Source organism: Trichosurus vulpecula, chromosome 4, assembly GCF_011100635.1.
Source record: "Trichosurus vulpecula isolate mTriVul1 chromosome 4, mTriVul1.pri, whole genome shotgun sequence".
Taxonomy (NCBI): Eukaryota; Metazoa; Chordata; class Mammalia; order Diprotodontia; family Phalangeridae; genus Trichosurus; species Trichosurus vulpecula.
In genome coordinates this window covers 234652279-234659765 of record NC_050576.1, presented here as the reverse complement: position 1 = coordinate 234659765, position 7487 = coordinate 234652279, and the positions used below count along the sequence as shown (strand labels likewise).

Sequence of the window (7487 nt, the reverse complement as noted above, 5' to 3'; positions counted from 1 at the left end):
GGGATATTAAGAGAATCCATAAATCAGGTGTTCAGGGAGGACCTCTGGTGTTAGGGCTCTCACCTGTATCTCCCAGTAGCTGTAGCATGCTCAGCGGCAACACCCCAGAAAAAACTCTCTTGGCAGATGGGCTAAATCAGGTTGAGGGTAACCAAGAGTCCCCAAACCCATCGATGAGGTAGGAAGATGTGTGCCCCAAGGATGTGAAGATTTCTTTCAGGGCAATGGGTAGATAAGAACAATTTTGTTCCAGTTGCTATGAAGACATCTGAAGCAGGTGCTGTGGAGTGCTTAGGGCTTGGTCAGACATTGAAGATGCCAAGGTCATCCACTGCATCCTGGGTCATCGCCAATTGTCCTGACTTTTTGCCACTGGACTTCTGTGACTCTGGAAGAGAGAGTGAGGCTGTTGACTTTGTGTAACTCTGCCTCCCTTAAATCCAATTTATACAGGAATCAAGATACCACCCTCATGATATCATTGGTATTCTTCAAAAATGAAGGATGAACAACTACATTAAGAAACTGCCACAAAATACTTTGTACACAAATGATACAGGTGCTGTAGATACGTAAGTTATCATCATGGGCCGCCTCATTTCCACTCTCCTCTACTCCTATCCATTTTCCTCACAGCTAACAAAATGTTTCCTAAAGTACAAATCTGCTAAAGTCACACTGCCTTCCTATGCCCCACACCCTCAATCAATAAATACCGGTGACTTCCTACTGGCTCTAGGATAAAATGCAAACTCTTCCCTTGAACTTTTAAAGGTCTTCATAACCCAGGCTCTTCCTGTCTTTCTAGTATTCTTATGCATAATAACAATAATGGTAACAACAATGATATCTAGAACTTATATAGCATTTCAAGGTTTAATAAATGCTTTACATGTGTTATCTCGTTTGATCATCTCTTGGAATCTACGTTCTGCTCATAATGGCTAATACATGATGCTCCATCTCCATAGTGAACGTATGCCATGTTAGAAAGAGTTTTTGTCTTAAGACAAAACTGGGAAGTTGTCGCCTAAGCTGTTTTATTGCAATAATGTAAGGTGGTATCATCCGGCAGTGATGTGTGTCTCCAAAATTCGGTAAACAATGACTAATGGCACATATAGGCCCCAAAATCTTGTAAACACCTACTAATAATGTGAAAACCCCCTAAATCAAGTTTAAAAAAAACCCTGATAAACACCTGCTAATGTTAATGTTTGGGGATAGTTTCCTTTTCCCATAAATATAAGTAATAGGTAACCAATTAATCAAAATGTAAATATAACTTATAAACAACTTTAGCCATACTCCCCTCCCCCCCCAAATAAAAACCAGCAGAAGCCCCAGCCATCAGTCTCCTCTTGGATCATAACAAGGACATACTCCTGTGTATGAAAATGTGAGCATGCCATTTTTGCAGAAGAGCAGTGTTGATTAAGGAAGTCTTACCAGATTGCCACTTTGGAGGGAGGCCTTGTTCTGGGCAGATACAGAACCTTGTCGTGAGAATCAGTAAAAACATAATTGCTGGGACTTTTAGGATTATTTGTTTCTAGAGGAGTAGATGTTTGTAGAATAGTTCATCAAATCTGATCTCGTGCACTGATGAGTTTTAAGTCTTTCTGGGTCGCCATCAGTCTTACTAAGCATAAGATAGCTTTACACAGGCCTCATGCATTACAGTCTCTCATCATTTGCCTTCTCTTTGCTCCTCCATGCTGCCAATCTTGGAGTGTCCTCCCTTCTTACCTCTGCCTCTTGAAATCCCTGGTTTTCTTGAAGTCTCAGTTCAAACACCACTTATTCATAAAGCAAATCTTTCCTGGTATGCCAAAATCACATCTATTAATTTGGTCTATTTTCTGAGTATATTATGTATATTGTTTCCCTCAATAGAATGTAAGCTTCTTGAGCTCAGGGATTGCTTCACTTTTGTCTTTGAATCCCCAGAACTTAGTATAGTGTTTTATACTTGATCAGTGCTTAACAAAATGTTGATTGATGGAAAGAAGGAAGGAAAGAAGGAACAAAGGAAGGAACATACAGTCAAGTACTTTAAAAAGCTATTTCAATGGCAGAGTTGTGTGTTGACTTCATAGATAAATTACTGGAAGAAATGATCTTGGATTTTTTCAGATGGGATAATTATATTTCAATTTCACCCATTTTAGAGCTCTTGTACAAATAACTAGCATTAATGAGGTTACTTTAAGTGGTTTTGTACAGTAAATATATATTTTAAAGAACATTATGCATCTAACTATTGTAACTAGGACATAGTTTTTAGAAGAGAGGAAAAATTTAGAAACTAATCTTTCTAATAATTATGATTCTGTAAAGTGAATACAGTCTCTCTATTACTCCTTTTTTATAATTAACATCTTACATAATTATGATGCATTGTCAATTTAGGATTTGCTGCTGAGAAAATTCTGATCTGATTTGGAAAAGAAAGTCTCTACAAAAAACAGTTGCTGAAGTCATTACTGCCTAACTCAGAGTCTAGAGACAGTTGTTGCTCAATTTTGACAGAGTCAACCCAAGGAAAACTGAGTAGATGTGGGCATGAGACCAGTTGAATGGTTTGGAATTAGATATAATTTAACCTATTCTAGACAAACTATGAAAATTTGTTTATGGTCCACTCAGCTTGGCAGCAGCCTTTCTTCCTCCACAGCAGTCAGCTACAACCCTGACCAGCGACCATGTCGAAGGGACCAGAAATTGGCATTGTCTTGGCACCAGTTACTCCTGCATGGGAGTCCTCCAACATGGGAAAGTGGGGATCATTGCCAATGATCAAGGAAATAGGACCACCTTAAACTACATTGTCTTCGCCGACACAAAACATTTAATTGGTGATACTACAAAGAATCAAGTTGCAACGAACCCCACCAAAACAGTTTTTGATGCTAAATGTCTGATTGGTGGCAGATTTGATGATGCAGTTGTATAGTCAGACATGAAGCATACAGTGGTGAATGATGCAGGCAGGCCTAAGATCCAAGTGGAGTACAAAGGGGAAGCCAAAACTTTGTATCCAGAAAAAAATATCTTCTATGGTCTTGACCAAGATGAAGGAAATTGCTGAAGCTTACCTTGGGAAGACTGTCACAAATGCCATGGTCACAATTCCAGCCTATTTCAAAGATGTGCTCTGAATCATCAATGAGCCAACTGCTGCTGCTATTGCTTATGGTTTGGACAAAAACGGTTGGTGGCAAGAGAAATGTATTGATCTTTGACCCTGGAGGCAGTACTTTCGATTTCTTCATTCTTGCCATTGAAGATGGCATCTTTGAGGTCAAATCCACAGCTGAGGACACCCACTTGGGTGGGGGGGATTTTGACAACCAAATGGTCAACCATTTCATTGCCGAGTTCAAGCAAAAGCACAAGAAAGACATCAGTGAGAACAAGAGGGCTGTTCGCCATCTTCGAACTTCCAAAGCATACCCTCTCTTCCAGTACCCAGGCCAGTACTGAGATTGACTCTGTCTATGAAAGTATCAACTTCTATAAATCAATCACTGGAGCCTGTTTCAAAGAGCTGAATGCTGATCTCTTCTGTGGTACACTGAACCCTGTGGAAAAGGTCTTAAGAGATGCCAAGCTAGATAAATCACAGATTCATGATATTGCCCCCAATCAAATCCCCCAAATCCAGAAGCTTCTGCAAGACTTCTTCAACAGTAAAGAGCTCAATGAGAATATCAATCCTGATGAGGCTCTTGCTTATGGTACAGCTGTCCAGGCTGCCATTTTGTCTGGTGATGAATCTAAGAATGTGCAGGACTTGCTGTTGTTGGATGTCACTCCTCTTTCCCTTGGAATTAAAACTGCTGGTGGAGTTATGACGGTTCTGATCCACCATAATACCACCATCCTCACGAAGCAGACACAGACCTTTACCACCTAGTCAGACAACCAGCCTGGTGTGCTTATTCAGTTTTATGAAGGTGAGAGAGCAATGACATAGAATAACAATCTGCTTGGCAAGTTTGAGTTCACAAGAATCCCCCCAGCACCCGGGGGTGTTCCTCAGATTGAAGTAACATTTGACATTGATGCAAACAGAATCGTCAATGTTTCTGCCGTGTATAAGAGCACAGGCAAGGAGAACAAGATCACTATCACCAATGACAAAGGATGTCTGAGCAAAGAAAACATTGAGCACATGGTCCAGGAGGCTGAGAAATACAAGCATGAGGATGAGAAGCAGAGAGACAAGGTTTCTTCCAAGAATTCTCTTGAATCTTATGCTTTCAACATGAAGGCTACCATAGAGGAAGAAAAACTGCAAGGCAAAATTAGTGATGAAGAGAAACAGAAGATCCTTGACAAATGTAATAAAATAATCAATGGGCTGGATAAGAACCAGACTGCTGAGAAGGACAAATCTGAGCATCAGCATAAAGAGTTAGAGAAGGTCTGCAACCCCATCATTACTAAGCTGTACCAGAGTGCTGGAGGCATGCCAGGAGGCATGTCTAGTGGGCTCCCACGGGGTGGAGTAGTCCCATCTGGAGGTGCTTCTTCTGGACCCACCATTGAAGAGGTCTACTAAACACACCAGAAGAAAGAGCATTCCCCAGTTTTCCAAAAATTGAAGGACTCAAATTTGTAGCCAAGGCAGTAGTGGTTTAAAAGTAATATTTAAACTACCATGCAAATAAGAGCATTCTGAATATTTGAGTGTGTGCAGAGGGAGAGAAGTGAACAACATTGCACTTTATCAGTACTGTAAACAAGTGGAAATGCAATTCTTGTCTTGGAGAATAAAATCTATTCAAAATTGGCACCATAAAAAAAAGAAAATTTGTTTATTAAGCATAAGCTACAGTTGACTATTGGAAGAAAGAGTCCAAAAATTGAACCCACAAAGATAAGAGAAGAGAGATGTTAAAAAGATAGATTTCAGAACTATACCAGCTAAGTTTGTATCTGGGAGTGATCGATGCCACAGGTGTGGTTAATGAGTAATACAAATAGGCAGAGGGTTAGATTGGAATTAGAGAATCAGAGAAGTCACACAGCATATCAACTAGATTGCCTGAGATATTATGTGCATAATGAGGAGTTTGTCAAGTACGGTATGCACCAACCCAGCCTTGCAGTAGAAATATCTATTCAACACCCAAGCTAGATTCATCAAGGAATTGTCAGGAATGGTCAGTTCCTGAGACAGAAAAGGAACCAAGATCTCCAGTTCCAGAACCATAAATGATCTTGACCTTATGCCTTTTGTCCTTATTCATGTGTCCCCTTAGCAGTTTGCTTTATGTGCCCACTCTTCCAGCAATTACTGTATATGTTGGTCAGAAAGCTTGACTTAGGTTTAAGTATAGATTGTGATATATTTCTTATGTATTCATTTGCTTTAATCTATGAGTACCTGTGGTATTATGAGTTTTTAGAGGCAATAGGGGTTAAGTGACTTGTCTAGGGTCGCACAGCTAGCAAGGATCTGAGGCTGGATTTGAACTCAGGTCATCCTGACTCCAGGGCCAGTGATCTATCCACTATATTACCTAGCTGCCCTTATTTCTTTTTTTCATTATTATCAAGTAAGTGGTTATATTTAAGATATAAAAGTATCATTTTGTGAGTGACTGTATAAATAGGAACACATCAGTGGCATCTCAAGAACTAGACTGGTGAGCAGGGGAGTCTATTTCCACTCCACAGGATTATTCCTAGTACAATGAGGATATCTGAGTACAAAAATAGCACAATTGTGGTTCTTCTCTGGAAACCCAGTCCTTCCAAAATGAGAGTCAGTCTAAGTGAGCAAAATGAGAGTAAGTCATAACGAGGAGGCCAGCCCAGGGAAGACAAGTTTCCACAGGCTCAGGTAAGAGGTGTTAAGTGCTACCAGTGGGAGTGGCCACTCCATTCACCCATTACATGAAAATATAGCAATAATAATAACTGAATTCCATAAAGCACTTTAAAATTTACAAAGCATTTTACAAATACATTATCTTAGTTTTCCTTTACTGTCTGATTCCTGAATTGTACTGTCTTATTCTCTTGTTGTCTGCCTGGATAATTTATTGCTATGTTATATTTGCTTTTAATATAGTCATATGTATAATCATACATATGTTTTCTAGCAGAAGGGAAAGAGGATGGTGAAGAGCCTGATGTTCAGGTCATGTGAGGATGGATTGAAATGACTGTCTCTGTTTAGCCTAAAGATAAGAAGATTTGAATGCTTTCATGATAACTACCTTCAATAATCTTAAGGGTTGTCTGTCACATGGAAGAGTGGTTAGATTTGTCCTTCTTGAACCCTAAGGACCAAATTAGGAAAAATAAGTGGAAATTCTAAGAAGTTAGATTTAAGCTTGATAAAAGCAAAGCCTTTCTACCAAGTAGAGCTATGGACAAGCAGACTTGACTGTTTCTGGAAGCAATGAGTTTCATCTCACCTTAGGTGTTCAAAGGAACCTTAGATGACCACTTACTAGATATTGATTTGTGGCAGATTCATGGGAGTACAGATTGGACTAGAGGGCCACTGGGTCCCATTCCAACTCTGAGATTCTTTGATTCTTTCATCTTCTTTAATCAGTCAATCAACATTTATTAAGAGCCTGCTATGTGCTAGGTACCATACTAAGCATAGATGATACAAAGAAAGGCAAAAGACAAACCCTGCTATCAAAGAACTCACACTCAAACAGATGAGACAATAGAAAAACAGCCAAGTACAAACAAGCTATCTACAGGATAAACTGGAGAGAATCAACAAAGGGAAGAGAATAGTGTTAATTAAGGGGATCAGAAAAGGCTTTTCATAGAAGGTGAGATTTTGACTGGGACTTGTAGAAAGCCAGGAGGCAGAGATGAAGAAGGAGAGAATTCCAGGAATTGGAGAGAGCCAGTGAAAATGCTCAGAGTCTGGAGATGGAATGTCTAATTTAAGGAACAGAAAGGAGGGCAGTGTCATTGGATTGCAGATTACATGAGGGTCTGTGTGTGGCTAGGTGGGAGTGGGGGTGTGGTGGGGTGAGTAAGGTATAAGAATACTGAAAGGTAAGGATGGACTTTGAATACCGAAGAGAAGATTTTATGTTTGACCCTAGAGATGAAAGAAAGCCACTGGAATTGAATGAATGCAGGATTTACATGGTCACATTTGTGCTTTAAGAAGATTAATTTGACAGGTGAGCAGAAAAAAATAAAGTTAGGACAGTCTTGAGGCAGGGAAACCAATGAGCAGAAAAGTCCAGCATGAGATGCATCAAGGTGGTGGTAGGGTATCGTGCCTATACATCTTATCTTCTCAACCACATTGGAAACTACTGATGGGTAGAAATATTTTATATTTTCTATTCCATACCATTTGTATCAATTCTGAACAGATAGGGAGTTATCAATGAATATATGTTAGATGAGTGATAAAAAGGCTTATAGAGCATCCATATATATGTATATGTACATATATACATATGCATACACACACATATATATGTATACAT

The 7487-nt window shown here is 39.5% G+C and overlaps 1 pseudogene; it reads left to right on the top strand.

Moving 5' to 3' along the window:
* The first annotated feature begins 2705 nt into the window (after positions 1-2705).
* On the top strand, positions 2706-4567 carry LOC118847043 (annotated as a pseudogene).
* Positions 4568-7487: the final 2920 nt, after the last annotated feature.